This window comes from Oncorhynchus gorbuscha, linkage group LG12, assembly GCF_021184085.1.
Source record: "Oncorhynchus gorbuscha isolate QuinsamMale2020 ecotype Even-year linkage group LG12, OgorEven_v1.0, whole genome shotgun sequence".
Taxonomy (NCBI): domain Eukaryota; kingdom Metazoa; phylum Chordata; class Actinopteri; order Salmoniformes; family Salmonidae; genus Oncorhynchus; species Oncorhynchus gorbuscha.
Genome location: NC_060184.1, coordinates 43,930,882 through 43,954,402, shown reverse-complemented (window position 1 = coordinate 43,954,402; position 23,521 = coordinate 43,930,882). Strand labels below are relative to the sequence as shown.

General features: G+C 43.8%; 1 pseudogene; it reads left to right on the top strand.

The window, feature by feature from the left end:
• LOC123990376 overlaps positions 1-23,521 on the top strand; it is a 49,026-nt pseudogene that overhangs the window by 5,344 nt on the left and 20,161 nt on the right.

The window sequence follows — 23,521 nt, the reverse complement described above, 5'->3', positions numbered from 1 at the left end:
TAGTATGGTCAGGGCGTGATTTGGGTGGGCAGTCTGTTTGTTTGTCTATGAAACAAAGGAAATAATGGTCAGAATGTGACAAGGGCTGTGTGCAGTGTGATGGCGATTGCATCATCAGTGGACCTATTGGGGTGGTAAGCAAACTGGAGTGTGTCTAGGGTATCAGGTAGGGTGGAGATGATGTGGTCCTTGACTCATTTCTCAAAGCACTTCATGATGACAGAAGTGAGTGCAAAGGGGAAATTATTTAGTTCAGTTACCTTCGTTTTTTTGGAAAAAGGACCAATGGTGGCCATCTTGAAGCATGTGGGGACAACAGATCGGGATAGGGATTGGTTGAATATGTCCATAAACACACCAGTCAGCTGGTTTGCGCATGCTCTGAGGATGCAGCTATGCATGCCTTTTGAGGGTGAACACATTTAAATGTTTTACTCATGTTGGCCATGGAGAAGGAGAGCCCACGGGCTTTGGTAGCGGGCCGTGTAAGTGGCACTGTATTGTCCTCAAAGCGAGCAAAGAAGTTGTTTAATTTGTCTGGGAGCAAGACTTTGGTGTCCGCGACGGGGCTGGTTTTCCTTTTGTCATCCGTGATTGACTGTGGACCCAGCCAAATACCTCTCGTGTCTGTGCCTTTGAATTGCGACTACTTCGTCTCTATACTGACGGTTTGCTTGCTTGTTTGATTGCCTTGCGGAGTGAATAGCTGCACTGTTTTTATTCGGTCGTGTTTCCGGGAACCTTTCCATGATTAAAAGTTTCTGGTTAGGGAAGGTTTTAATGGTCACAGAGGGTACAACATCTCCGATGCACTTGCTAATAAACTCACTCACCGAGTCAGCGTATGCATCAATGTTATTATCTGAGGTTATCCAGAACATATCCCAGTCCATATGATCGAAGCAATCTTGAAGCGTGGAATCCGCTTGGTCAGACCAGTGTTGTATTGACCTGGGCACGGGCGTTTCCTGTTTTAGTTTGTCTATAGGCCGAGAGCAACAAAATGAAGTCACGTTCAGATTTGAGTGAAATACACGAAATTAGTATTTAGTAGCATCAACTTTAAATTGTTTAACTTGGATCAAATGTTTCGGGAAGCCTTCCACAACCTACAGAACCCGATGTCACAGGAAGGCCAAAAAGATCCGTATAGATCACTTTCATTCCTGGTTCTGATTATATTCCGTTCTTTTTTTCAGTTCTGTACCCTGAACTGGTTCCTGCCCTGGCCTGAAGAGGCAGACAAATAGTAGAAAATGCATGGACCGTCTGTTAAAATATACATTTCTCGAGGTACAATATTGCAAAAATACGATCAATGGCTCATTCGAGAGAAGACAACCTCCCACGTTATGACATCTGCCAGTATTGAAATCTGACATGTATGATAGACATTTTAACCATCTAAAAGTCATATTCCTATTAACGTCCAATGTAGTCAGAGTGACTTTATCACAAGGCTACGTCATACTGTCCAAATTTCTGTCTGCTTGAATGGCAATAGCTCGCCTACACATCGAAATAATATCTCTGAGATGCACAATCTTTCCTTTAAATCAGTGGTACCAAAAATAAAAACATCCTCACAACTCATAAAGCCATTCACCAGCTAAATACAGAGTTGATCAGGACATCACTACTAGCCCAGAAACCAAAGCCTTTACTTAGCTGATCCATCTCTCCTCAATACAGTTTCCATCTACTGTATCTGTGATAAACCACCCCCTTGGTCTAATCCTGTCCATGTAAACTGATCTGCAGTGTTTTGTGTTCCTCTGTAACGGTTACACTGCAGTGTTCTACAGCCTACAGTGTGAACCGTACGGCAAGTACGTGTGATATGGTAAGCTCCTGGAGCGTCTCAAGGACATGGTGCATCCCGATTGGCTAATGTACATCATCCATGGCTTCTGTGGCCAGTCTAGTATCATTTTTGTCCTCTCTGTTTAATTTAGTAGTCAGCATGAGGTGTTGCAAATGTGCACATGTGGTTGTGTCAGTACTTGTTCTAGATGTTGGTATCCACTTAGTGGGTCTTGTTGTGTTATATACAGTAGCTTTAGAATCCACCGATTGTGACCATCAGTTACCTGACAATATTTTTATTTCCATTCCCTGGGTTTCTGAAGCACCTTTTAACGTGCAGCTCAAAGGAATATAATCCACTCTGTCTCCCCAATTATACTTGCCTTTCTTCCCTACCTCCTTCTACCTCCCTCCAAGTCTGTCTCTTGGTCTGTCTGTCCTTTGACAGGCAGCCTTTAGAAGACCAAACTTTTTTCCTCTTGTGTTCTTTCCCGTCGCCTCGACTCCTCCGCTCCCCCTTGTCTGTGTCTGAAATGCTGCTTACTGCCTCCTCGTTCCACAACACGTGAAATACCCAATTAGCCAGATGCTTGCCCGGCCGCAAAACTGCGTTAAGCTGCATCATAAACTGATGGTTCAATCCCTGAATTCTGATAGACTGTAAACCGTGGTATATGAGACCGTATACCACAGGTATGACCAAAACATTTATTTTTACTGATCTAATTACATTTGTAACCAGTTGATAATATCAGTAAGGTACCACGGCAAAGGGCTATATCCGGGCACTCTTTGGTGCATCGTGTATAAGAACCGCCCTTAGCCGTGGTATATGATGTGGTATTGGCCATATACCACATCACCTCATGCCTTCTGATTAATTATTAAGCAATATGTGTTTGTATTCTGGTCTATATAAAAAATATAACGATTAAGGCAATTAAGGGTTGCTTATCAAGTCTGCAAACAATGAAGTGTTTGCATAATCTGCCCATTTGGTAGAGGAGATGGAGGAGAAAAAAGAGATGGAGAAAGAGATATTTAGCATAATATTTGTTCATATTAGCTAGACTGTCCTTCTGTTTGGACGAGGAAACGCAGCTAATGTCTCCACTAAGCCAAAGACAAAATACACTTGAATGCCTGGATTGGTTATATGAACTTACCCTAGTAAAACTGACTATCCTACCGATCCTCGACTTCGGCGATGTCATCTACAAAATAGCTTCCAATACTCTACTCAGCAAACTAGATGCAGTTTATCACAGTGCCATCCGTTTTGTTACTAAAGCACCTTATACCACCCACCATTGCGACCTGTATGCTCTAGTCGGCCCTCACTATATATTCGTCACCAGACCCACTAGCTCCAGGTCATCTACAAGTCCATGCTAGGTAAAGCTCTGCCTTATCTCAGTTCACTGATGGCAACACCCACCCGTAGCACGCACTTCAGCAGGTGATTCTTACTGATCATCCCTAAAGCCAACACCTCATTTGGCCGCCTTTCGTTCCAATTCTCTGCTGCCTGTGACTGGAACGAATTGCAAAAATTGCTGAAGTTGGATGCTTTTATCTCCCTCACCAACTTCAAACATCTGCTATCTGAGTAGCTAACCGATCCCTGCAGCTGTACATAGTCTATTGGTAAATAGCCCACCCAATTTACCTACCTCATCCCCATACTGTTTATATTTATTTACTTTTCTGCTCTTTTGCACACCAGTATCTCTACCTGTACATGACCATCTGATCATTTATCACTCCAGTGTTAATCTGCAAAATTGTATTTATTCGCCTACCTCCTCATGCCACCACCTTCCGGAGACACCTGAAACCCCACCTCTTTAAGGAATACCTAGGATAGGATAAGTAATCCCTCTCACCCCCCTTTAAGATTTAGATGCACTATTGTAAAGTGACTGTTCCACTGGATGTCATAAGTCGCTCTGGATAAGAGCGTCTGCTAAATGACTTAAATGTAATGTAATGTTAAATGTTTTGCACACAATGTATATAGACTCTCTTTTATTTTATTTTATTTTTTTCTACTGTGTTATTGACTTGTTAATTGTTTACTCCATGTGTAACTCTGTGTTGTCTGTTCACACTGCTATGATTTATCTTGGCCAGGTCGCAGTTGTAAATGAGAACTTAGCCTACCTGGTTAAATAAAAATATTGATACATGGTTTAGTTAAATTGATGCATATTTGAGTGTGGATGCTTGGGTAGAAGTGATGGAGAAGAACTAAATCTGATGAATTACTGTATGTCCTTCATTTGAAGAACCCTGTTAAACTATTTGTCAGTGCCGATCTTATAAGCAGACATTAAGATACCATAACTATTCATTGAACCAGTGGCGGTTGGTGCCGTTTAAGATGAGGGTGGACATTTTTTCTTCTCATGAGCATGGCCTTATTTCTATTACAGCATATTGCATGACTGTCATTCATTTTCCATTCACCCAGTTCAATGTAACAGCGATAGGTTTAGGCTACTACATGATACTCACATTTTGCCTATACCCATCATGAGGTTGCTTTAACTTAGAGTTTACAACGTAGGTACACACAGGTCGAGATAAAATTTGAGGTGACAGATAGTGACACATGGACAGACCGCTTTGCACACTCTTGCCTGCATCTAGCTGATCTAGGGTGTAATCATAAGTTCAACAGTTGCAAGCGAGAGTTTCTATTAGACAAATTCCGGTACGTTTATCTCCTTATCTTTCCGTTTGCTTCCGTTGAAGATTGTATTCCTTCTCACATCTATACACTCTCCTCCTCACCTTTTCCCTTCACTTGTGGACTTCAATGCACAACACATCAGGTGTATGTGACCAGGAGACAAAACCTTTCCAAGCCAAACCATATTATACTTGTTACACACACTATATCACTATATTAGCTAAAGTAACTTCATAGTCAACAGATTAGTAAACTCACTCACTCCTGCAGTAATGTCACAATGTAGTCAGTAAGCAGTTTAACACTTACACCGGCTGGCCCCGATGTCAATAAATTTGTAAAACCAAAACCTTACCTTACCTTGAGTTACAGTGTTGTGTTGGATAGTCATAGCCAGCTAGCTAACATAGCATCCCTCTGTTTGAGCAGGTTGTAGGTTGAAGGCTAAACTAGCTAGCTGCATTTGCTAGCTAAGTAAGTGAATGTGAAAAAAAGTACTAGTCTTGCTTCTCCTTCATTTTGGAAGAAATGTATTTGTTCAAAACTGTTCAACTATTGTCTTTCTCTCTCTTTGTCACCTACTCACCACATTTTATACACTGCAATGCTAGCTAGCTATAGTTTATGCTTTCAGCACTAGATTCATTCTTAGATTTTTGATTGGGTGGAAAACACGTCAGTTCATACTGCAAGTGCTCTGATACATTGGAGGACATCCTCCGGAAGTTGTCATAATTACTGTGTAAGTCTATGGAAGGGGGTGAGAACCAGGAGCCTCCTAGGTTTTGTATTGAAGTCAATGTACCCAGAGGAGGAAGCTAGCTGTCCTCCGGATGCGCCATGGTGCTACCTACAGAGTGCTGTTGAAACTACTGTAGACCTTCATTGCAAAACAGTGTGTTTTAATCAATTATTTGTGACATGTGGATATATTTAGTATAGTTTTGTCTAAAAAGGATAACTTTTTAAATGTTTTACTATTTTTATTTTTTATGAAATTCACTTGAGGAGGATGGTCCTCCCCTTCCCCCTCTCAGGAGCCTTCACTACATTGCACCATTTACCATTGAGAGGTTCTTGCTAATTACTTTACTACTTGACTGAAGTTGTTATTGACCTTGTATATGCATGTATTAATCAATCACCTCCACAGTCATGACATTAATAACTGAACTGGGATCTGTCCACCGTTATATCCCCCCCCCGCTCTCCCAATGAGGGAGAGATGAAAGGGGAAATTGATAGATGCTGTTGTTGACAGCAAACATTGCTGAATAGGACCGGTGTGTGTGTGTGTGTTATGTTGTGTGTGTATATTGAGAGGTAAAGAAGAGAATTGAGAGGTAACAGAGTGACAAAGGGTTAAAGAAGTGGGAGCAAGAAAGAGATGGAGGGTATAGAGAAGGGAACGATGATTAGCAGGGTTGGGGTTAACGCCATTACAATTCAGGAAGTAAATTCCAATTCAAGAATTTGCAAATTGTTATTAGAAACCATTATTATTTTATGCCTATGTGTTCCACCTTAACCTCTGTTGATCTACAGTATGGTCCTCCGGTTTACGAGTCACCCTCATCGCCAGGCACTTCAGTAAATTCACCGGCACCCGCTTCCTCAAGAGAGGAGCCAACTGCGAGGTACCCATCCACCACATCCCGTTGCCATGATAACAGGACAAACTCTGGGTGGGTTATGTAGTGGGCATGAGGTTAATGTAACATCTCTGTCTGCATCTCTTTGTGTGTGTGTTGAGTGGTTGATAAATGGGTTCAGAGTCAGCGTGCTGTGTTTTCAGAGGTTCAGTGGTGAAGCCTTTTTCCCTACATGCTGCTAAGCTTAGGCCCATGTTAGTGTTTCCATTTGGGGATGAGTTTCTCGTTCAGTATACTGTATGGTCCTGACCATGAAACAATTACAGGTCCAAACTTGCACGATTTTTAAAAATAAAAATGAATTAATAAATAAAACAATGTGGGGTCATCAAAGAGTATAGTTCTCAAGTAAATTGCCCTCATATGTAGATCAGGAGCTCTTCAAACAGAGGTCAAGGTGGTACAATAAGTATCTTACGTCATATTGGTGGTTTGCTCATCATGCAGAGGAGAGTGCTACGTAGCCAATGAGGTAGAGACAGAGCAGATCATCCATGATGCGTCGGTGATGTCATTCACTCCTCGTACGTTCAGGTCAGGGGTTCCGTACCCCTCTACTGGTCCCCGGATATCTCCACCATGATGCGCAAACCACCCATAAGACGTAAGATATTTATTGTATTAATGTTATTACATTTACTATGTACACTACAGTATCATTATTTTACTATATTCTATCTCTATCATGATTCCTAAACCACCTATACGATATAACATTCTATCATCATTACCATGTACACTGTACCGAATATCATGTATTCTACTGGTCTCTGGACATAACCCCATCATCCATACACTGTGAGATACGCTCACAGAGATGCAGTGCTTACAGTAGTAGTTGTACAGTAGTGCTAATATAATGAACTATACACTGCCCAAACAGACCATGCTAGTATGATATGGTAATGTTTTCCATGGCAGAATGACATGCAACGACCCAAGCAAGAGAGCTGAATAAATGCATACAAAACTGTTGCTGGTTATCCTTAAGGGCTTTTCTCTCTGTACCACTGTGAATGAGATGGAAGAGAAGCCAGGGTGCGCCCCCCCCCCCCAATCTACTCCTCTTTTCATCCATCTTTCTTTTTCGTTATAACTCCAGCAGGATACAATAAATTCTAGGGTGTGTAAAAAAGTGAAAATTAAGTTAGTCTGAGGATGACTGAGAATTAGTGTAGGGTTCTATGGCCCTACTATGATATACCATCTGACTCCATTATCATGTGAACGCTATATGCCCATAATCGTACCCAGTGGGTATTGCCAATACTGCAAACCTCACCGCTCGTAATACTATAAGATGCACGTATTTAGGTTAATCATTATGCAACGAGGCTAAGGAGGCTAAGGGACAAGGAGTTCATATCTTGCAATTGATGTCCTAGCATTAACCCTTGTGTAGTGTTCATGTTGTGTAGTGTTCACGTTCATGCTGCGGGTCTGATGGACCCACAGCATTATTGGGTTTTTAAAACAATACAGCCATAACAATCTGTAAAAAATGTCATACTTAGATATTGACTTCTATCAATTACAAGCAATAAAGACAGCATACATGGTTAGTATATGCCATTTACCTCTGCTAGATCACGTTTATAAATAAAAGTGCTATTTGCTTGAAAAAATTACACTTTTGTAAACAAAACCAATTATAATCAAGACGGGTGGAATAAATCATGTCTAATTTGAACAAATATAAATGAAACAAGGTTTTTTTTTATTTAATTTACCTTTATTTTACTAGGCAAGTCAGTTAAAGAACAAATTCTTATTTTCAATGACGGCCTAGGAACAGTGGGTTAACTGCCTGTTTAGGGGCAGAATGACAGATTTGTACCTTGTCGGCTCAGGGATTCGAACTTGCAACCTTTCGGTTACTAGTCCAATGCTCTAACCACTAGGCTACCCTATTTATGCTTATTGTTTTGAACTGAAGAAATTGGAAGGACAAATTTTACATACAGTATTTTATGGAAATGATAAATGAGCCCCATTGAACACAAATTAAGGCCTGTCTACACACCACATGAAGGACAGAGTTTAACTGTGGGTGTGTTGCAAATGTACTATTTCTAGCACTTGATGCATATGTACTGTGTCTTCCTGTCCCTCGGTCTACACACATCGCAGTGCTTCTTCTTGTTGCTGCCGGATGCAATAATCTAGAGTGATGAAAACACTCAGTTTGGGAATTTTACTAACATCTCACTCACTCACATGTGTAGTTACAGCAGGCCAAGGTAGTAGAGTCACACACACACACATGAAACAACATCACTCACACTTACTTCCGGTATTGGAGTTGTTGTTTCTGTGGGTCGGGCGGATGGGGCACCAGTATCCTCCTCCTGAATCCTCCTGACAATAGCTGCAGAAGCTGCGGTCCTTGGGATATGTTGCCTCCTCTGGATTTGAGGTCTTACCGATGCCTTGTCCAGCTCCTCGAGAAAGAGCTGTCTCCTCTGGAACTTCCCTCTGTTCCAATCTGGGTTCAATGCCATCCAGATGACAAACGTGTTGTACGCCGAGATGTCCAAGATGTTGAAGTATATCACAAGTGGCCAGCGTAGGGTTCTTCTTTTGCAGCTGTAGCCAGTCACCAGCTTGTCTAAATTATCCACCCCTCCTTTTTTAGCATTGTAATCCATTATGATTTCTGTTTTTTGAGGTTCCTGGCCACAGATTCTCCCATCCCTATGCAGCGTACTCAGGAGTACCACATTTTTGCCTTTCTTTGGCACGTAGGGCACTAGGGACGTGTCGGCCGTGAACACAAACTTAGAGGAATTGATAAGGCCGTTCTGTGTATTGAACTGCTGAGGTGGGAGCTCTGGTTTGTTTTTTTCGTATGGTTCCTCTGGTTGTTTTTTTCGTATGTCAGATTACTCTTGAGGAGCTCCTGTCCCAGCTTGTGCGAAGTAGAAAACGTTATGTTGTGGCCACAGAGTCCCTGTATCACATCCAGGCCAACCGCATCCCTTGGTTCTTTTCAGGGGCTCCTTCATCTGGCTTCCCTGTATACACTTGCAAGTCCCACGCATATGATGAAGCAGCATCACAGGCAGCCCAGATCTTGATTCCATATTTTGCGGGTTTTGACGTTATGTAGTGCCTGAAGGGGGGAGTGGCTCTAAATGGCATAAGATGCTCATCAGCAGTAACGTTGGGCCCAGGGTTGTAAAACAGGGGAAGGCGGTCCACCCACTTGTCCCACGCTGACCTGATTGCAGCTAGCTTGCCTCTCTGCCGCCGAGCTGGTCTGGTGTATCAGTTTTCAAAGCGGATAATCCTGGAAATAATGTGGAAGTTTTCCAGAGACATTGCTGCACAGAAAAGTTCTCTGCCAGTTTCTGCATCCCACAGGGATTCTGTGGATTCCCTATCGGATCTGAAAACACCAGCAAGGATAAGAACCCCAAAGTATGCATGTAAATGAGTTGGGTCCATCTCTCCAAAAACACGCATTCCTTCCAAATTAGTGCACTCACTCCTTTTTGGGATGGTGTCTGGGATGGACATGAGTAAGCACTATCCGCATCGGCCCTGGTTTTATCCTATCACATTGGCAGCCTTGCAGGGTGGCTCATTCCTTGGGCAAGAATACCATTCAATTTCACAATTGTTTTACTTCCATATTTTTCCTCCTGCAGGCTGCTGATGAGCTGGTTACTGATGGGCTGGTCCTGGGGCTGGCTGCTGACGGGCTGGTTCTGGGACTGGCTGCTGACGGGCTGGTACTGGGACTGGCTGGGTGTAACGGTTTTCTTCTGGTGAAAGAGAGGCGGACCAAAATGCAGCGTGGTTAGTTTTGTACATCTTTAATAAAGATGAAAATACAACAATCTACAAACAAGAAACGTGGAAAAACCGAAACAGTCCTATCTGGTGCCACAAACACAAAGACAGGAACAATCACCCACAAAAGACCTAAAGAATGTGGCTGCCTAAATATGGCTCCCAATCAGAGACAACGATAAACACCTTCCTCTGATTTAGAACCACTCTAGGCAACCATAGACTTACTTAGAGTACTACTCTAACCACAATCCCATACCTACAAACAACCCCAGACAAAACAAACCACATAAATCCCCACGTCACACCCTGGCCTAACCAAAATAATAACGAAAACACAGAATACTAAGGTCAGGGCGTGACAGTACCCCTCCCAAAGGAGCGGACTCCCGACCGCCACCTAAATCCATATGGGAGGGTCTGGGTGGGCGTCTGTCCACGGTGGCGGCTCTGGCGCTGGACGTGGACCCCATTCCAACATAGTCTCTGTCCACCTCCTTCGCGTCCCTTGATTGGCGACCCTCGCCGCCGACCCAGGCCTACTAACCCCAACAAAGGGCCCACCTGGACCGAGGGGTGCCTCACGACTGAGGAAGTTCAGGACCGAGGGGAAGCTCGGACCGAGGGGGAGCTTGGGACCGAGAGGAAGCTCAGGCAGTTTGATGGATCTGGCAGATCCTGGCTGGCTGGTGGTTCTGGCAGATCCTGCCTGACTGGTGGGTCCGACAGATCCTGGCTGACTGGCAGTTCTGGCAGATCCTGGCTGACTGGCGGATCCTGGCTGAATGGCGGATCCTGGCTGAATGGCGGATCTAACGGATCCTGGCAGACTGGCTGCTCTGGCGGATCCTGGCTGACTGGCGGCACTGGCTTCTCCTGGCTGACCGGCGGCACTGGAGGCTCCTGGCTGAGTGGCGGATCCTGGCTGAATGGCAGATCCTGGCTGAATGACGGCTCTGGCAGATCCTGGCTGACTGGCAGTTATGGCAGATCCTGGCTGACTGGCGGATCCTGCCTGAATGGCGGCACTGGCATCTCCTGGCTGACTGGCGGCACTGGAAGCTCCTGGCTGAGTGGCAGCTCCTGGCTGACTGGCGGCACTGGTGGCTCCTGGCTGACTGGCGGCACTGGCGGCTCCTGGCTGACTGGCGGCACTGGCGGCTCCTGACTGACTGGCGGCACTGGCGGCTCCTTGCAGACTGGCGGCAATGGCGGCTCCTTGCAGACTGGCGGTGCAGGGCAGACTGGCGGCACTGGCGGCGCTGGGCAGACTGGCGGCACTGGCGAGCTCTGGGCAGACTGGCGACACTGGCTAGCTCTGGGCAGACGGGTGGCTCAGACGGCGCTGGGCAGACTGGCGGCACTGACGGCACTGGGCAGACGGGTGGCTCAGGCGGCGCTGGGCAGACTGACGACTCTGACGGCACTGGGCAGACGGGAAGCTCCTGCAATGCTGGAGAGGAAAGCTCTGGCAGCGCTGGACTGAGGAGCTCTGGCGCCTCTGGAATGAGGGGCTCTGGCGCCTCTGGACTGAGGGGCTGGAGCTCTGTGAGCGCCGGACAGGCGAAGCGCACTATAGGCCTGGTGCGTGGTGCTGGCACTGGTGGTATTGGGCCGAGGACACGCACAGGAAGCCTGGTGCGGGAAGCTGCCATCGGAGGGCTGGGGCGTGGAGGTGGTACTGGATAGACCGGACCCTGCATACTATGCCAAACCAACAGCTTTCTCTCTACTCTGTCCAATACATCCTCAACACTCTCAGACTCAGCATTCAGCTTCCCCGACAGCTCCAATTCCATCCATGGCTCCTTACGGTAAACAGGGGGAGTTGGCTCAGGTCTGACTCCTGACTCTGCCACACTCTCCCTGTGCCCCCCCCAATACATTTTTGGGGCTGCCTCTCAGGATTCCAGCCGCTCTGGCTCTCCCCAGGGTCCTTTCCCGTCAAGGATCTCCTCCCAAGTCCATTTCTCCAAATAGTGCAGCCTCTCCCACTGCTGCTGCTAGTGCTGCTGCTGCTGCCTCTGTTGCTTCTCCTGCTGCTGCTTTTGCTGCTGCTGCTGTTGCTCCTGCTGCACCTGTCGCCTCTCCTGCTGCTGCTGTTGCTGCTGCCTCTGTTTACCACGCCGCTTGGTCCTTGGTTGGTGGGTGATTCTGTAACGGTTTTCTTCTGGTGAAAGAGAGTCGGACCAAAATGCAGCGTGGTTAGTTTTGTACATCTTTAATAAAGATGAAAATACAACAATCTACAAAAACAAGAAACGTGAAAAACCGAAACACTCCTATCTGGTGCCACAAAGACAGGAACAATCACCCACAAAAGACCTAAAGAATATAGCTGCCTAAATATGGCTCCCAATCAGAGACAACGATAAACACCTGCTTCTGATTGAGAACCACTCTAGACAACCATAGACTTACCTAAAGTACTACTCTAACCACAATCCCATACCTACAAACAACCCCAGACAAAACAAACCACATAAATCCCCATGTCACACCCTGGCCTAACCAAAATAATAACGAAAACACAGAATACTAAGGCCGGGGCGTGACACTGGGGGTCAATCTCATCCTCTTCTTCTAACTCACTGTCTGACTCCGAATTGACAGAGACATGATCCTCATATTCGGAAAATTCTTCATCTTCCAAAGTGGAAGACGCTCCTAGCTTCTCTCTCTGCAAAAATTATTTCTAAGTCCCTTTGAGCAGAGCTGATTTTTGCCATACTGATTGATTGTGGTAAGGAGCCACCCATGCAAACCTATTTATTTGTTGTGTCCCACCCCCAATTTGCACCTGGATGTGGTAGAATGTGGAAAAATACAACAAAAAACTTCTGTTTCAAAATAATGTAACATTGTGCAGGTTCCTGCAAGACATTGTGTAGTTTCACACTCTACAAAGGGTAAAGAGTGCGAGAAAAGCGGGAGACAGGCAGGGTTGACACACAGGTTCTAGGTGCTATGTTGAAAGAGCAGGCCCAGGGAGGAGGAAGGCACCCAGAAAACCTTTTTGTTTCATTTTTACTTGTTTTCGCCTACACACACTTTTCCACACGGCTCCTGTGGACCCGAACAACACATATGTAATATAAACGTGTAGGGGGATGCACATTGTGCACTCAATGAAAATGTGTTATTTTACATGTTCTTCACAGAAAATGGGCAAAGGCCAATGAGTCTCAGGTTTAAAAAATAGTTAATTGTTAACATTGAAAATGGGTCCCAAAGACCCAAACAAGGGTTAAATCATTGAGTTAAGCTTAGCTCAGAGATGCAGAGTTAGAGACCAAGCATATATGCTATGTGTATTGTGAGTAACATTTACCATTAGACATTTTACCAAATAATAATTCAAGGAATATTACTCGGAAATGTGAGGACTTCGGTTCGTATCCATTCGAAAAATAATCTGATTTGTTACAGTTACGGAATAAGAATATAATTAACAAGATAAAAATAATACTGTTCGAAGTCTTAACAGCATAGAAAAAAGTCATGGAAATTGTAATCAATAATAATGAGAGAGCAAGGTCAATCACCAATCAGGATATTACTTTATTCAAAACTTATTAATAAGGAAAGCATAGAGTAATTGCTTCTATAATGATGAGGCTGGTGGGCTCAACACTACCAAGTGTTGTGGCGAGTAGTGCTGACATACGAAGAATAGAAATATTTTATAGAAAAGATACTCCCTTTCAGTCTAAATGACAAACAGATGTATAGTGCTTATGTTATCGTGTGTGTGTGTGTGTGTGTGTGTGTGTGTGTGTGTGTGTGTGTGTGTGTGTGTGTGTGTGTGTGTGTGTGTGTGTGTGTGTGTGTGTGTGTGTGTGTGTGTGTGTGTGTGTGTGTGCATGCGTCTTTTCCAATGTTTGTGTTGCTTCACAGTCTCTGCTGTTCCATAAGGTGTTTTTTAATCTGTTTTTAAATCAAATTGTACTACTTGTGTCAGTTACTTGATTTGGAATAGAGTTCCACGTAGTCATGGCTCTATGTAGTACTGTGTGCCTCAAATAGTCTGTACTGGACTTGGGGACTGTGTAGAGACCTATTGTGACATGTCTTTTGGGGTATGCATGGGTGTCTGAGCTGTGTGCCAGTAGTTTAGACAGACAGCTCGGTGCATTCAACATGTCAATACCTCTCATAAATAAAAGTAGTGAAGTCAATCTCTCCTCCACTTTCAGCCAGGAGAGATTGACAAGCATATTATTAATATTAGCTATCTGTGTACATCCAAGGGCCAGCCGTGCTGCCCTGTTCTGAGCCAATTGTCCTTTTTTTGTGGGACCTGACCACACGACTGAACAGTAGTCAAGGTGCGACAAAACTAGAGCCTGTAGGACCTGCCTTGTTGATAGTGTTGTTAAGAAGGCAGAGAATCGCTTTATTATAGACAGACTTCTCCCCATCTTAGCTACTACTGCATCAATGTGTTTTGACCATGAAAGTTCACCATCTAGGGTTACTCCAAGCAGTTTAGTCATCTCAACTTGCTCAATTTCCACATTATTTATTACAACATTTTGTTGACGTTTAGGGTTTAGTGAGTGTTATGTTCCAAATAGAACACTTTTAGTTTTAGAAATATTTAGGGCTAACTTAGACCTTGCCACCCACTCTGAAACTAACTGCAGCTCTTTGTTGAGTGTTGCAGTCATTTCAGTCACTGTAGTAGCTGACATGTATAGTGTTGAGTCATCTGCATACATAGACACTCTGGCTTTACTCAAAGTCAGTGGCATGTCGTTAGTAAACATTGAAAAAAGCAATGGGCCTAAACGGCTACTCTGGGGAATTCCTGATTCTAACTGGATTATATTTGAGAGGCTTCCATTAAAGAAGGCCCTCTTGTGTTTTGTTAGACAATTAACTCTATCCACATTATAGCAGGGGTTGTAAAGCCATAACACATACAATTTCCAGCAGCAGACTACTACTAACAATACAGCCCCCCCAATCTTTTTATCATCAATTTCTCTCAGTCAATCATCAGTCATTTGTGTAAGTGCTGTGCTTCTTGAGTGTCCTTTCCTATAAGCATGTTGAAATTGGAATGGGTCACAGGGTGAAACTTGATATATGAGAAAGAAATATCCCACAGTCAGATATCATTTTCTACGAAGACTGTTCTTATTGTTCAGAGTCTGGCCCCTAAAACAAGGGTCCAATCTTGTCTCAATTGTCAACTCCAGATACTCCCATCTCAATTAAAACCCCATCTTGACCACACGCCAGGACAAGCTCACTGAGGGGAGTGAGCCTCTAGGTCATACACTATCCCAGGATAGGTGAAACATCAGAGATGACATACAATGGTTCCAGATACTACCCCACACATCTTGTCTCAGACCTTATCTCCCTCAAGGCCAAAGGAGAGAGTGAATGGCGCAAAGACATTATGGAGACAAGTAGTTGGTTCACCATTAATCACGCCATTCCTTCACATGGTTTAAAAATAGGTAAAGACACATTCACATGTGAAGACAAGTTCCCTTCTGTCTTCTTCTCTTTCTGATATTCTTTCTGATATTCTGCAGGGACATGTGAAAGACAAGCCTGACTTCTCTCCTCTTTGGGCCCCTGGTGACTGAGACCCAGCTGAGGGAGGAAGTGCAACTGCGAACACCAGTGTCCAAAGGGATGCATTCTGATAACACGCATATCATATAAGCATATTATGCAGATAAGAAATCTTAATTATCTATGTTACCTAAGTAATTGTGATTCTTCCCCCACAAAATTCCCCACTATGACCCCACAATCTAAGTTTAAGCCCAGCTTTTATTCTTCCGTGAACTCCAGATTCCAGTATCTCTCATCGTCTAATTAACATCACCAATCAAATGCTGAGGTCCCCCAACCACTAGAATAGCAGGACCTAAACAAGATGGTGGACTGAACACAGTGGTGCAGATCGCCTCAAGATAAAACATCATATTCAATATCTGTATCTTCGATTAAATACTAGCCTTTACATACTCATGGGTAGTAACCTTCAATCTGGATAACAACACAAAACAAATCATAAGGCTAAAAAAATGTATTGACAAATATTATGAAAACAAGCAACACCCAAACATGACAGAGAGTAAACATGGAGAATGAATCTCCAAAAGAAAACAAGAATCCTCGATGGACACACACACCACTGGGAATGTTAAGGGTGGAAACCGATCTGTTAAAATCGATACATGACAAACTGGGTATACTTTAATTAGTCAGTAAAGATATAAAGCAGGGGTGTCAAACTCATTTCGCATCGTGGGCCACATACGGCCTAGGGAGATGTCAAGTGGGCCGGACCATTAAAATTATACCATACTCTGCTATAAATAACCAAAATAACATGTCTTTCCTTTGTTTTGGTGTAAAGAAGCACAAGAACATTAGGAAAATATTGAAATTTAATGAACTATCCTTTTACAAAACATTTCATGAAACACCTCATATTTCCTTAGACAAATGTGCAATTTACTTTTATCATTCACAAATATGCATTGCAACTGATCCCACTGATTGTACAAAGGCACACAACTTTAATTGGTACTGAAAAATATAGTAATGCACTTTAAGATTAAATGAGACTTTTAAAGAAAGGAATTTTTAAACCACTTACACATACGCATATAAAATCTAAATGTAATCCCTGCGTACACCTTACAAACTAAGGAGAGTGATTTTAAATGTGTAATGAAGAAAGTGTTCGCCTGTCCTGTAAATCTGTAAACTTCATACATGAAACATACATACACATACAATACATACTGAAAATTTATGGAGTTGTATGAACAGTAGAATTCCATCACACAACTTTTGTTTTGAAGCTGCTGACTAACATTAAAGTGCACATTTTTTAAATCACCACAGTAAGGATTCATCTTCACAGAGCTGTATTCTTTCAATGCAAACAGTATCTAAGGCAGCATTTTAAAGGTGTTAGTCTAGTCTGGACTTGTATTTGTACCTGAAACTTGGCATCTTTTGGCCTGTACAAGTGCATCAACACCAGGTGTCATGTCCTGACTAGCTGTCACTTTCAGAATGTCATTTAAGTGCTTGTTTGTGAGCCTTGAACGCATTTTTGTTTTATTGATATTCATCACTGAGAAAATTTGTTCACAAAGGTAGGTTGTCCCAAACATGCACAAAATTTTAGCAGCCAGGGCTGTTAATTTGGAGTAACCTGGTAGTAGATACTGATAAAATCTGTCCAGACCTACAGAGGCAAATTTGCCCTTCAAATCTGCATCACACTGCAAATCAATTATCTCTAGCTGAATTTCGACCGGCAGATCAGAAGCTTTAACTGTGAAAGGTGAGCGAAAAACTGAAAATTCTGTCTCAAGTTCACCAAATACCTGAAAACGTTTCTCAAACTCCCGCAGTAGTCCTGCAATTTTGTCTTTGTACCGTTTCATGTCCGCATCAGGTCTGGTCACACACACATCTCTCAGACAGGGGAAATGAGCAGGGTTGCCATTTGCCAGTTGCATCTCCCACAAAGTCAGCTTCAACTTAAATGCATGTATGTTGTCAGAAAACTGTGTGACAACTTTTTTGCGGCCTTGCAACATTTTGTTCAGATTGTTCAAGTGTTCAGTAATATCAACCAAGAATGCAAGGTCCCGTAGCCATTCCTGAGATTGTAATTCCAACACCGGTTTTCCTTTTTTCTCCATAAACTGTCTGATTTCCTCTTGTAGATCAAAGAAATGCCTCAGCACAGCGCCTCGGCTTAACCATCTCACTTCAGTGTGGTATGGCAGGCTGTGGGTAATGTTGCTGTCGCTGAGAAGTTTATCAAACTGACGATGGTTCAGACCTCTGGACCGGATGAAATTTACAGTGCGAACAACCACCTCCATGACGTGGTCCATTTTCAGCGACTTGCAACACAATGCCTCCTGGTGCAAAATACAGTGAAATGTCCAGAAACGATCTCCTCCATTAAGGGCTTGTACTTTGTCTTTGAACTTTGTCGCGGCACCTGCTTTCTTTCCGACCATGGATGGCGCGCCGTCTGTAGCCAGGCTGACAGCGCGGGACCAGTCCACTCCAACTCTGTCCAATGCAGCAACGACAGAGCCGAAAATGTCCTCGGCTGTTGTGGTGTCCATCATTGGCACCAACTCAAGAAACTCTTCAGTAACAGTCAATGTCTCATCAACTCCTCGAATAAATATGGCCAGTTGGGCCACGTCTGTGATGTCAGTGCTCTCGTCAATTGCCACGGAAAATGCAATAAATGACTTGACTCTCTGTTTCAATTGACTGTCTAAATCTGCCGATAGTTCCGAAATCCTCTCTGCTATAGTATTCCTCGTCAGGCTAATATTGGCAAAAGCTTGTCGCTTCTCGGGACATACAAGTTCAGCCGCCTTCATCATGCATCGTTTAACAAAGTCACCGTCGAATACGGCTTCGATGCTAATGCTATTTCGCTAGCAATTAGGTAGCTGGCTTTTACCGCTGCTTCACTGACTTCTCGGCTCTGGATGAAAGTTGACTGCTGTTTCCTCAGACCCGCCAGCAATTCGTTAATCTTATCTCTTCTCAGTTGTCCTTGCAAGCCGTCATATTTTTTCGCTGTGATGAGTCTCGTAGTGGCGTCGAATATTATATTCCTTCAATACCGAAACTTGTTGCAAACACACCAAGCACAAAGGTTTTCTGTGCATCTCTGTAAATAAATAGGACGTGGTCCATTTTTCTTTGAAAATTCTACACTCCTTATCTACTTTTCTCCGTTTGGATAACGACATTTTGGCTAATGATGGTGTAGCGGAGAGGTAGAGACCAAGGTATTAACAACGTCGTAACAAGCAGCAGATGGCGCATTGATACCGTCTGCTGTTTTCAGTCTGTCTCAGTGATGCGGCTTGTCTTCTACTCTGATGGAAAGAGTGCGCCCCTTAGCGGATAATCCATGAATTGCAGCGAATTAAAAATATTAATTCCATGTCTTTTATGCATTTTTTCCACTTTCAAATTATCCTGCGGGCCTGATCGAACCTCCTTGGGGGCCGGTTCCGGCCCGCGGGCCGTATGTTTGACACCCCTGATATAAAGGATCCTCGAGACGAGTGACGATAAAGCTACGACAATGGAGAAAGAAACAAACAAGCTAAAAGGGACAGTCAGTAAGATTGAAATGGACGTTAATGAACTTTAAAATCTTTCTGAGAGAAGCCTTTACTTGACATACAGACTAGATCTATGACAGAAGCTGGTACTTATTTGGATCCAAGAACAATAAGGAGAAGTTCCTGAAAGTGTGATGAAGGAACTGTTTCTTACAACGCTTCAGATCCCACGCGAAGCTGTCGACAAAATCCAACTCGAACATGTACACCATTTCGGACAGAGAGGACAGAGATACGAGCGCCCAATCATTGCCAAATTTGCTTTCTTTAAAGATAAAATAATGGTTAAAAGCCTTGGTATAAGTCTCGCTGTCACGAAAATAGGCATGAATGATCAGTTTCCGGAGGAAATTGCAGAACGTGGCAAAGTTCTGTACCCAATCTTCAAGGAGAATAGATTCAAAGGTGTCGCTCTCGTATTTGATCAACTGTATATTGACAACCAAATGTTCCGAGACACAAAAACTACTCCGTGGCTATTTTAAATATTACACAGTTCCCATAGAGGAGTCAAATGATGTAACACCCAATACTAGCCATGGTAGGGATTGTAATAAAAAAATATATAGGAAAGCAATAAAATACAACAATTGTTAAAGAAATAAACTACAACTACACTATACCATTCTAGAGAGGGAATGTTGGCAAATAATTCGTATTTAACTTTCCATTTATGGTATTTTAAAAATGGATAAGACAGAAAGGATAACTAGCAAAATAATAGATCTTCAAATATAAGGAACTGGAACACAAAATGATTCAATCAACATGGTAGAGATGAAACACAGCAAACTGAGGACATAGAAGGCACAGTATGTGTGGATGTACTGTGATGGAAGGTGTGGTGTGTGTTTTTGGTGTTTGGAAAAGTGTGGAGTTAAGTGAGTGAAAAAGGAAAAAGGTTGCAAATCCCAGAGCCCATGTGTGTTTGTGAGCAGGGGTTGTGAGAGAAAGCTTTCAATTTTGTGCAGATATACATTTAAAAATAAATTACAAGTATTGTTTATTTATTGTCCTATCATGATGGAACGGTACCCAACCCTATACCCTAGACGCCCACCTGAGTGACCCATACACTTAGGAGAAGTCCTTATCTGTTTTATGGGCCTTCTGTAAGTAGCCGATATGCAGCCAAATCAGAAAGGTGAATGCGGTCAGAGACCGACTAAAGCAGCACAGCCCCCTCAAGATTCTGAGCCTGCTTAGCTTGGCAGGGTTGGTCGAACGCAGATCAGGGTGCCTTGTGAGAATTTGTCAGTGAGTGGGTAACCCGCCTCTACCATCCACTCTATTGGCTAACGTGCAATCACTGGAGAAAAAACTGGATGAACGCTGTTTGACACTATCCTAACAATGGGACATAAACATTTTTTAACATTGTGGCTGAACGATGACGCGGATCATTTACAGTTGGCTGGGTTTTCCATGCATTGTCTATTTGTTATTAACAGCTGGAATGCAATGTATAATATTAAGGTAGTCTCGAGGTATTGCTCACCTGAGGTAGAGTACCTCATGACAAGCTGTAGACCACACTATCTACCAAGAGAATTTTCATCTATATTTTCATAGCCGTCTATTTACCACTGCAAACCGATGCTGGCACTAAGACCGCACTCAACGAGCTACATAAGCAAACAAGAAAATGCTCATCCAGAGGAGGTGCTCCTAGTGGCCGGGGACTTTAATGTAGGCAAACTTAAATCCGTTTTACCTCATTTCTACCAGCATGTCACATATGCAACCAGAGGGAAAAAAACTCCACCTTTACTCCACACACAGAGACGTGTACCTACTGACACAATGCCCGCTTAAACCAGAAGCCAGCCACACTAATGTGTCAGAGGAAACACCGTACACCTGACGACCGTGTCAATGTGCATGTGCCCGGCCCTCCACAGGAGTCGATAGTGTGCCAGTCAAATCCTGCCCTAACCCAGACAACGCCCCACAGGTCGAGAGGCTCACCAACACCATCATTAAGTTTTCTGATGACAACAGGGATAGGTCTTATCACCAACGACAGCCTATAGGGACGAGGTCAAAGACCTGGCAGTGTGGTGCCAGGACAACAACCTGTCCCTCAATGTGAGCAAGACAAAGGAGATGGTCGTAGACTACAGGAAAAGGAGGGCTGGACATTCCCCTATTCAGATCAACAGGGCTGTACTGGACCGGGTCGAGAGTTTCAAGTTCCTTAGTGTACACATCACCAAAAAAACTATCATGGTCCAAACACACAAAGACAGTCGTGAAGAGGGCACGACAACGCCTTTTCCCCCCCAGGAGACTGTAAAGATTTGTTATGGGTCCCCACATCCTCAAAAAGTTCTACAGCTGCACCATCCAGAGCATCCTGACCGGTTACATCACCACCTCGTATGGCAACTGCTCAGCATCCGACCACAAGGCGCTACAGAGGATAGTGCGTACTGCCCTGTACATAACTGGGGCCAAGCTCCCTGCCATCCAGGACCTATATACTAGGCAGTGTCAGAGGAAGGACCAAAAAAAAAAGTCGGACTCCAGTCACCCAAGTCTGTTCTCTCTACTACCACAGGGCAAGCGTTACCGGAGTGCCATGTCTAGGTCCAAAAGATTCCTTAACAGCTTCTACCCCCAAGCCATAAGACTACTGAACAATTAATCAAGTGGTCACCTGGACTATTTGCATTGACACCCCCCCCCCCCCGCTGTTGCTCACTGTTTGCTATTTATGCATAGTTACCCCTACCTACATGTACAAATTACCTCGACTAACCTGTACCCCAGCACATTGACTCGGTACCATTATCCGCTGTATGTAGCCTCATTATTGTTATTTTATTGTGTAACTTTTTATATTTAGTTTATTTTAACTCTATCTCCTTAAAACCACATTGTTGGTTAAGGGCTTATAAGTAAGCATTTCACTGTAAGGTGAACACCTTTTGTATTCGGCACATAAGACAAATATTTTGGGGGGGTTGATTCGATTTGATTGAATCGCCATCACCTAGGACTTGACAGTGGTTAATCAAATCTCATGAGTGGCTCCGGGAGAAGTCTCTGAATAACCTTGAGTGGCCCAGCCAGAGCCCGGACTTGATCCTGATCGAACATCTCTGAAGAGACCTGAAAAAAGCTGTGCAGCAATGCTCCACTTCCAACCTGACAGAGTTTGAGAGGATCTGTAGAGAAGAATGGGAGAAATTTCGCAAATACCGGCCACTCAAGGAGATTCAGAGACAGTGTGCTTAAGGTGGAAGTCCTGTTGGAAGGTGAACCTTCGCCCCAGTCTGAGATCCTGAGCGCTCTGGAGAAGGTTTTCATCAAGGATCTCTCTGTACTTTGCTCTGCTAATCTTTTCCTCGATCCTGACTAGTCTCCCAGTGCTGCTGAAAAACATGCCCACAGCATGATGCCGTCACCATCATGCTTCAGGAATGGTGCCAGGTTTCCTTCAGACATGACGCGTGGCATTCAGGCCAACGAGTTTAATCTTGGTTTCATCAGACCGGAGAATTTTGTTTCTCATGGTTTGAGAGACTTTACGTGCCCTTTGGCAAACTCCAAGCAGGCTGTCTTGTCTTTTTACTGAGGATTGGCTTCCATCTGTCCATTCTACTATTAAGGCCTGTTTAGTGGAGTGCTGCAGAGGTGATTGTCCTTCTGGAAAGGTCTCCCATATCCACAGAGAAACTCTGGAGCTCTGTCAGAGTGACCATTTTGTTCTTGGTCACCTCCCTGACCAAGGCCCTTCTCCCCCGAAAGTTCTGTTTCGCCGGATGGCTAGCTCTAGGAAGAGTCTAGGTGGAGCCTGTTACGGATACCAGTATCCTGTGTGTGTGTGTCCTGTGTGTGTGTGTGTGTATTCTGTGTTCTTTTCTCTTCTTCTCCCCTCACAGGTGAAAATCATCCCTCCCCAATCAGTCACCAATCCAATCATCAATCAGAAGACACACCTCCTCCTGTTTCCTACCCTATCACAATTCCTTTCCCTTGGTTTAAAAACTCAGTTAGTTGTTTGCTCTAGAGCTCAATCTCTCTGTAAATGCCATGTTTGTAGGTCTCTATGTTTCACTCTCTCTTTTGTTTGAGCACCTCCATAGCACTTTGTCATCACCTGTGAGTATTGTTTTTGGTTATGGTGTTTGTTTGTTTGCTGGTGGGAAAAGGGGAAACCAAGACAAGTCGCCCATGGGCATACACTACCCGTAGGTAGACTTTGTTAAATACACTAGTTAGAACTGGGCGGACCACCCACTGTATTTTTGGTTAGTTAGTTAGCTGTTGTTAAAGTAGGCTAGTCTAGCTTAGGGGTGTTTTTGAAAACTTATTGTTTCTTTCCTTGGGTCCAGCTCAGCCCCTTTTCCTGCCCCCCCCCATTACCGTGTGTTTCTTAATAAACCCTGAGTTTGACGGTAGATTTCAGTAGT